This window comes from Epinephelus moara, chromosome 11 (genome assembly GCF_006386435.1).
Source record: "Epinephelus moara isolate mb chromosome 11, YSFRI_EMoa_1.0, whole genome shotgun sequence".
In the NCBI taxonomy this organism is placed as follows: domain Eukaryota; kingdom Metazoa; phylum Chordata; class Actinopteri; order Perciformes; family Serranidae; genus Epinephelus; species Epinephelus moara.
This window is the reverse complement of record NC_065516.1, coordinates 5,585,315-5,591,117: the sequence shown is the minus strand read 5'-3', so window position 1 is coordinate 5,591,117 and position 5,803 is coordinate 5,585,315. Positions and strand designations below refer to the sequence as shown.

Below are 5,803 nucleotides of genomic sequence, written 5' to 3'. Positions count from 1 at the left end.
TTTCACCCAATGGGAGCTGTGTATTTCAAGGGACCTCTGCTGGTCAGCTGGGGTGCTGTGTTGGGGGTTGAATCAGCTGATTCACACAGAGAAAGGGGGTTGACTGATTCCTTTGTTCTTTTGGGCGCCAACATGTGGTCTCAGGCTTTGATTGTTACATGTAGGCCCAAAAGTTTATGGATAAAGTGTAGGCCTTTGTTAGAAATCCTTGTACGGCACAACAGTGTCAATAAGTTTAGGTTATTCAATAATGTGACCCTCTATATTGCACTTCACAGTTGGAGAAGTAATAACCCATGCAGCATCCTTGTGCACTCAGTATGGGAAGCTACTGCATTGTACATCATAGCCTGTGATTCAGTAGGCGCTGTCATTGTACAGTCTGCATACATCAAACTTGATGTCATATCCAAGTTCATTAGATCCATGTCGCACAGTGTAACTGCACTAAACATACAAAATTGCTAAAATTCACAGTCTGCAGGGGGCTTTAGAGGATACTAACTATATCTACTCAGTTTTATGGGTCATGGTTATTTTATTTTTTTAACTTACATTAACTCATTTCACAAGATAAATAATTTCACAGCTTCAAAATTTACTCCATATTTGAAATCATAGTTTACATTTTTAGAGTGTACTGTTTCTTGTATTGTAAAAGTGAAGGCTGAAAAAACAGATCAAATGGTTGAACTAAGCAGTGCTGATCAAATATGAACCAAGCTCTGTTACTGCGTTGCCTATCTCTCAACTCACCCCATGTTTTCAAAAACATATTTTAACTTGGTTTTTAACTGTAATTCGAGATCATTTGTTACCACCTGGCTGAAATATGTTTCGTGTAAAAAAACGCCAAATTCACATTATGTCACCCACCAACAGGAGTGTTTATTGGTCCGGCGTGGTGCAGAGCATTCCGGTAGTTGCAGGTTTCAAAAGCCATAGCGCTTTTTTTCAGTTTTCCCTGATCATGAAGCAACCATTTCTAGGGATGCATGATATTGGATTTTTTTGGCCGATATCTGATATGCTGATATATAACAACTGATTTGGCCAATGACCAATACCAATATTGATATATCCACTTTTTCCCCACCTAATTTTAGTGCTCATCAAGTCTCTTCTAAAGTGGAATTAACATCATATTATGCATGCATACTGTTATCATGATGGCCAGCAGTTGGAGGCATGAAATAGAATGCTTTTCAATGTATGTCATATTAATTCATTGTGCAAAGTAAGAAAAAGCATGCTGGCCAATTCTGATAGTTCATTTTAAAGCCAATATCGGCCAATACCGATGACGTTCCAATATTGTTGTGCATCCCCACCCATTTCAAAAGTGTTAGTGCCTTCTGCTGTATAGACAGCCCATTTTTATGAAAAGACAATCTTTCCAGCAGCAGTCAGCCAAGGATGTAGGCCTAAGGTGTGGCCAGTTTTGTCAACTGATAAAAAATAAAATATGTTATATTGAAAACAGCAAAGACAATCTCAGCACAAGGTCCACTCAGTAGATGTTGTGGTTAAATATGTGGTTTTGAAGTAAGAACATTGGTAGGCTACTGACCACTCTCTGATAAGTGACCACTTACAAAGGCTTTATAAGTTGTGAGTAACGGCTTTCTGTATGATTAATATATTATTTACTAATACTTCATAGATCATTTAGCCTGTATCAATAAAAACACATTTTGGGTCGCAAAGGTGAAAAGGCGGGCTGCTGTGTGGTCCATCATCTGCTGAAACAGCCCGGTAAAAGCCGATCAGAAGACATGAGACCACTGAGAGGTGCTGTGTCTTCTAATGACCTTCTGTCTGCAGAGACAGTGATCTTGTGAAGGACACGGCCGTGTGTGTGCACAGGCAGCCTGTGTGCACCTGTAGCGTTGCAGCAGCCATAGAACACACAGCCTACAACAACACATCAAACACAGCAAGAACACACATTCACAGAGATGAACGGCTCCAGTGAGACTGCATACATTGTGTGAGTGTGACGGTATGTTACCGACCTGTCATCGAGCTTCACAGGGATGCTACTGTTACTGCTGTTGAGATGCAGACCAGCTGCTAGCTGCCCATTCTCATCCTGCTCAACCTCCCGTTGACTGGACGCATGCTACATTCAGGTCCCGTGTGGAAGGTCGGAGATGGCAGCTTTCCTGTAAGAACGTCTTCTGCGTAGATTACAGTCCGCAAAGTACAGCAGCGGTGTCTGATTACAACCGAGCATGGCGGGGCATAGATATATATACGTAGATGCCGCATTCAACGGTGCTCCTCATTGGAGCGATACGTCAACGCGGCCGCCATCTTGCCCAGGTGGAGCCGCGCTGCCTAATGCATGTATGTCTATTGAGGCAGGAGATTATTTAGGATTAAAATCATCATTACTCGCTGAATTCTCAACCGATTTTCATGCGGTTTGGTTTGTTACAATTGTCAGACATGTAGTTATGATACAGGATACTTGGTTAAATAAAAAATGCAGCTTTTCATACCAAAATATTTGATCTTATGTAGATAAAGTAACAGTAATAGTTCTACAACACATTTAAACTAAACTTTCCCCATGTAATAAATATTCTTTTTTCTTACTAGATGTACAATGCCCACCATGATGTCATTTAATTATTAATTTTGACTATAAATGTTTATTCACATTTCACACAATGTGCAAAAAATAGTGTATCAGCAGGGTTGTGCCGAGCTGCAGTGTAGATTCTGATTAACAAATGTTGGTTTTGTACAAGTGAAAATAAATGACTTAGAGCTGCATGTTTACACAAAATTTTGCTTTAATCTCATATGTATAACACCACAGTGCTCATGGGAGCCTGGACACAGAACTGTTTACATTATTAGGTCATATTTACAAAAAATACAGTGTACAGTAGCTAGTATTATTTTTAGGAGTCTGCCCAGTCCTGTCGAAGTCCTCAGGTCTGAAGTGACAGCTGCAGATGACTGAGGAGTCACTCGGGACAAAGTCCTTTCTCCTCACTGCTGCTACCCATGCCCGTCTCCTATCTGTGTTTTTTGGGAAACTACACACAAAATAAGTGTGTCAGAAAAACACTGTTCCACATCATTTGTAGTTACAATTCAGGCCACAAGTTAACTACTAACGTCATACTGTGTTATGTCACATTGGTGCCATGAAAGAGATAGCTGACAATTTGGAATAACACATACACCGACATAGCTGTTTGACAAAGCATCATAATTTTATAAGTAATATTATATAAATGTTAACCTTTTGTCTTTAAGTTGTGTGACATAGCGTTAGCTTAATTTGGCATTAGGACCAGATCAGGACAGTTACTTTACTTGATTAGCTTAAAAGAAGGATCACTTTTTGAGATATATATCTCATTAAACATGTTCGTAACAGTAAAATATTGTAAAACAACTTCTTACCTGTGGAATGTTATTCCCTTCTGCTTGGTTTTAACACTTCTTTCGTTCGTACACCCAAATGCAGAGCAAAAATGTGGCATTTTTGCCGAGTCTGACATGGGTCTGAGCCGGTCAGAGCACCTAGGCAAGATGGCGGCGGTATTGACGCATCCCACAAGCCAGGGTGCGGCATCTATGTATATATGTATATCTATGGGGCGGGGCGTTTCTGCTGCGCAGGACAAGAATGACCACGTAGATCACTGGATCATTGGTTTTCGTAAGACAAGAACTATAGACATATATAAGACGCCGCATCGAGCGCTGAGCCGTACGTCAACGTCGCCGCCATATTGGATGTGGCAGGCTGCGCTGTAAACTAATACAAGTGAATGAACTTAATTTCATAAAGCGCCTTACAGCGCCTTATATATATATATATATATATATATATAGGTGTGTGTGTGTATATGTGTATATATATGTGTGTATATATATAATATGTATATATGTATGTCTATATATGTGTATATATATATATGTATATATGTATATATATATACTGTGCATTGTTTTTCGGCACTACCTTGTTCTCTATAGCTGATGTAAGGTGAATTGCTTTCGGCACTACCTTGTTCTCTATAGCTGATGTAAGGTGAATTGCTCCTGTGTGGGATCAATAAAGAAGATCAAATACATTGTTTTTGGTGCCTAACTGTTTCCCAAGTATATTAGTGCGTGTGTGAATGAATAAACGAGAGGCATTAACGTAAATTTCTTTGTAGAAAGGCGCTTTTTGAAATTAAGTCCATTCACTTGTATTAGTTTACAGCGCAGCCTTGCTACATCCAATATGGCGGCGACGTTGACGTATCGCAGCAGCGGGCAAACCCACTTGATGCGGCATCTACGTATATATGTCTATGACAACAACAGCCCACCCACCCATTCTTTCTCAGTAAATGTACTTTTTTTTTTTTTTTTTTTTTAGAAAAAGGGGGTCACATACATTTTGACTTGACAGTGATTTGACAGGAGCCTTCAATCCTAGTAGAAAAGACAAAAAATCAGGAGGTCACTTAGAGAATTTCTGAAGAAAAAATGTAGCATTTAGAATAACAAAATTATGTAGATATATATTCTGTAATATTATTTATATTCAAGATACATATCTGGATTACTGCAATAACAAATTATAGCCGTTAATTGGGATTGTTTGTCCAACATAAGCAGGTCAGGACACTGAGACTGACAATATTGGGTTTGTGTTGCCAACTCTTTTCTAATGACAGTAGCTAGCACTAGCTTCAAAAGTCAGCAGAAGGCATCATACACTCATTTGCTTATTGATGACCCTGCACACTCATTTACATATTGATGATGTCACTGTACATTGGATTTAGCAAGGGAGAAATCAAGAGCAGCCATACAAACAAGTAGATAAATGTATCTATCTCACTACAGGAACTTAGAGTGTGTCTCAAACTGCATACATATGTTAGTAAACTTCACTGTAGTGCACTGTGTACACTACCTACTTTTTGCGTGGTGCACTAATTGCAACAGTAGTGCTGTCCCATATCGTGCACTGCCATTTTGCACTTACTAGATGTGACAACAGCTTTTTTTTCAAACCGCCTCTTCTTCGTCACCTTTTTAAAAGTCTAACTGCAGACGGTGGAGCATTATCACCAACATTTGACCGCTATCTCCACCCACAAATAAATTAAACTTATGCCACAATGTCAATGCTGATTAAAATGTACTACTGTAGCTAGGAGCAAGTAAGTTAGCTCGCAAAGGTCAGCATTCACACTATTGTTGGCAGCACCGAATCATTACAGACCCAACAAACATTACTGACAGCGTCTATTCAACAATTCAATTCAATTCAATTTTATTACAGCAAACCACATTCCGCTGTCCTTTGGACCCTCACAGCGGATAAGGAAAAACTAACCAAAAACCTTTAACGAGGGAAAAAAATGGTAGAAACCTCAGGAAGACCAACTGAGGAGGGATCCCTCTTCCAGGACGGACAGACGTGCAATAGATTTCGTACAGAACAGATCAACATAATACATTTGCAGTATGACAAAATGAGACTTAAGAGAGAGACAGAGAGAGATGCAGGACAGACAGTAAAGACAGTAGCTTACAACAACATTAATTTAAGTAATAATATTATAATAATGATTGCGGCTATTGTGGTACAATATGTTGTAAGTATATGTTAATATATGATAGTATATGTATGGGGCAATAATAATCACATGTGTATAATAACAGTAGAAGTATGACTAATAATAACAGCAGTAGTAGGCGGCATCAGGCAGGACCACAACAGCAGCACCACCACGTCACACGATCCAGGCACAGCTGCAACATGAGTTAACCTGCC

The 5,803-nt window shown here is 39.3% G+C and overlaps 1 protein-coding gene across 1 annotated transcript in view; it reads right to left on the bottom strand.

The window, feature by feature from the left end:
• The window catches only part of steap2 (STEAP family member 2, metalloreductase), a 172,787-nt gene extending 169,182 nt beyond the window's left edge, over window positions 1–3,605 (bottom strand). Inside the window, exons 1-2 of the mRNA XM_050056494.1 lie at window positions 3,424–3,605; window positions 2,016–3,050 (exon numbers count right to left, since the gene is read on the bottom strand). The gene's annotated coding sequence lies outside the window, so the exon portion shown is untranslated. The remainder of the gene's footprint in view (window positions 1–2,015; window positions 3,051–3,423) is intronic.
• Window positions 3,606–5,803: the final 2,198 nt, after the last annotated feature.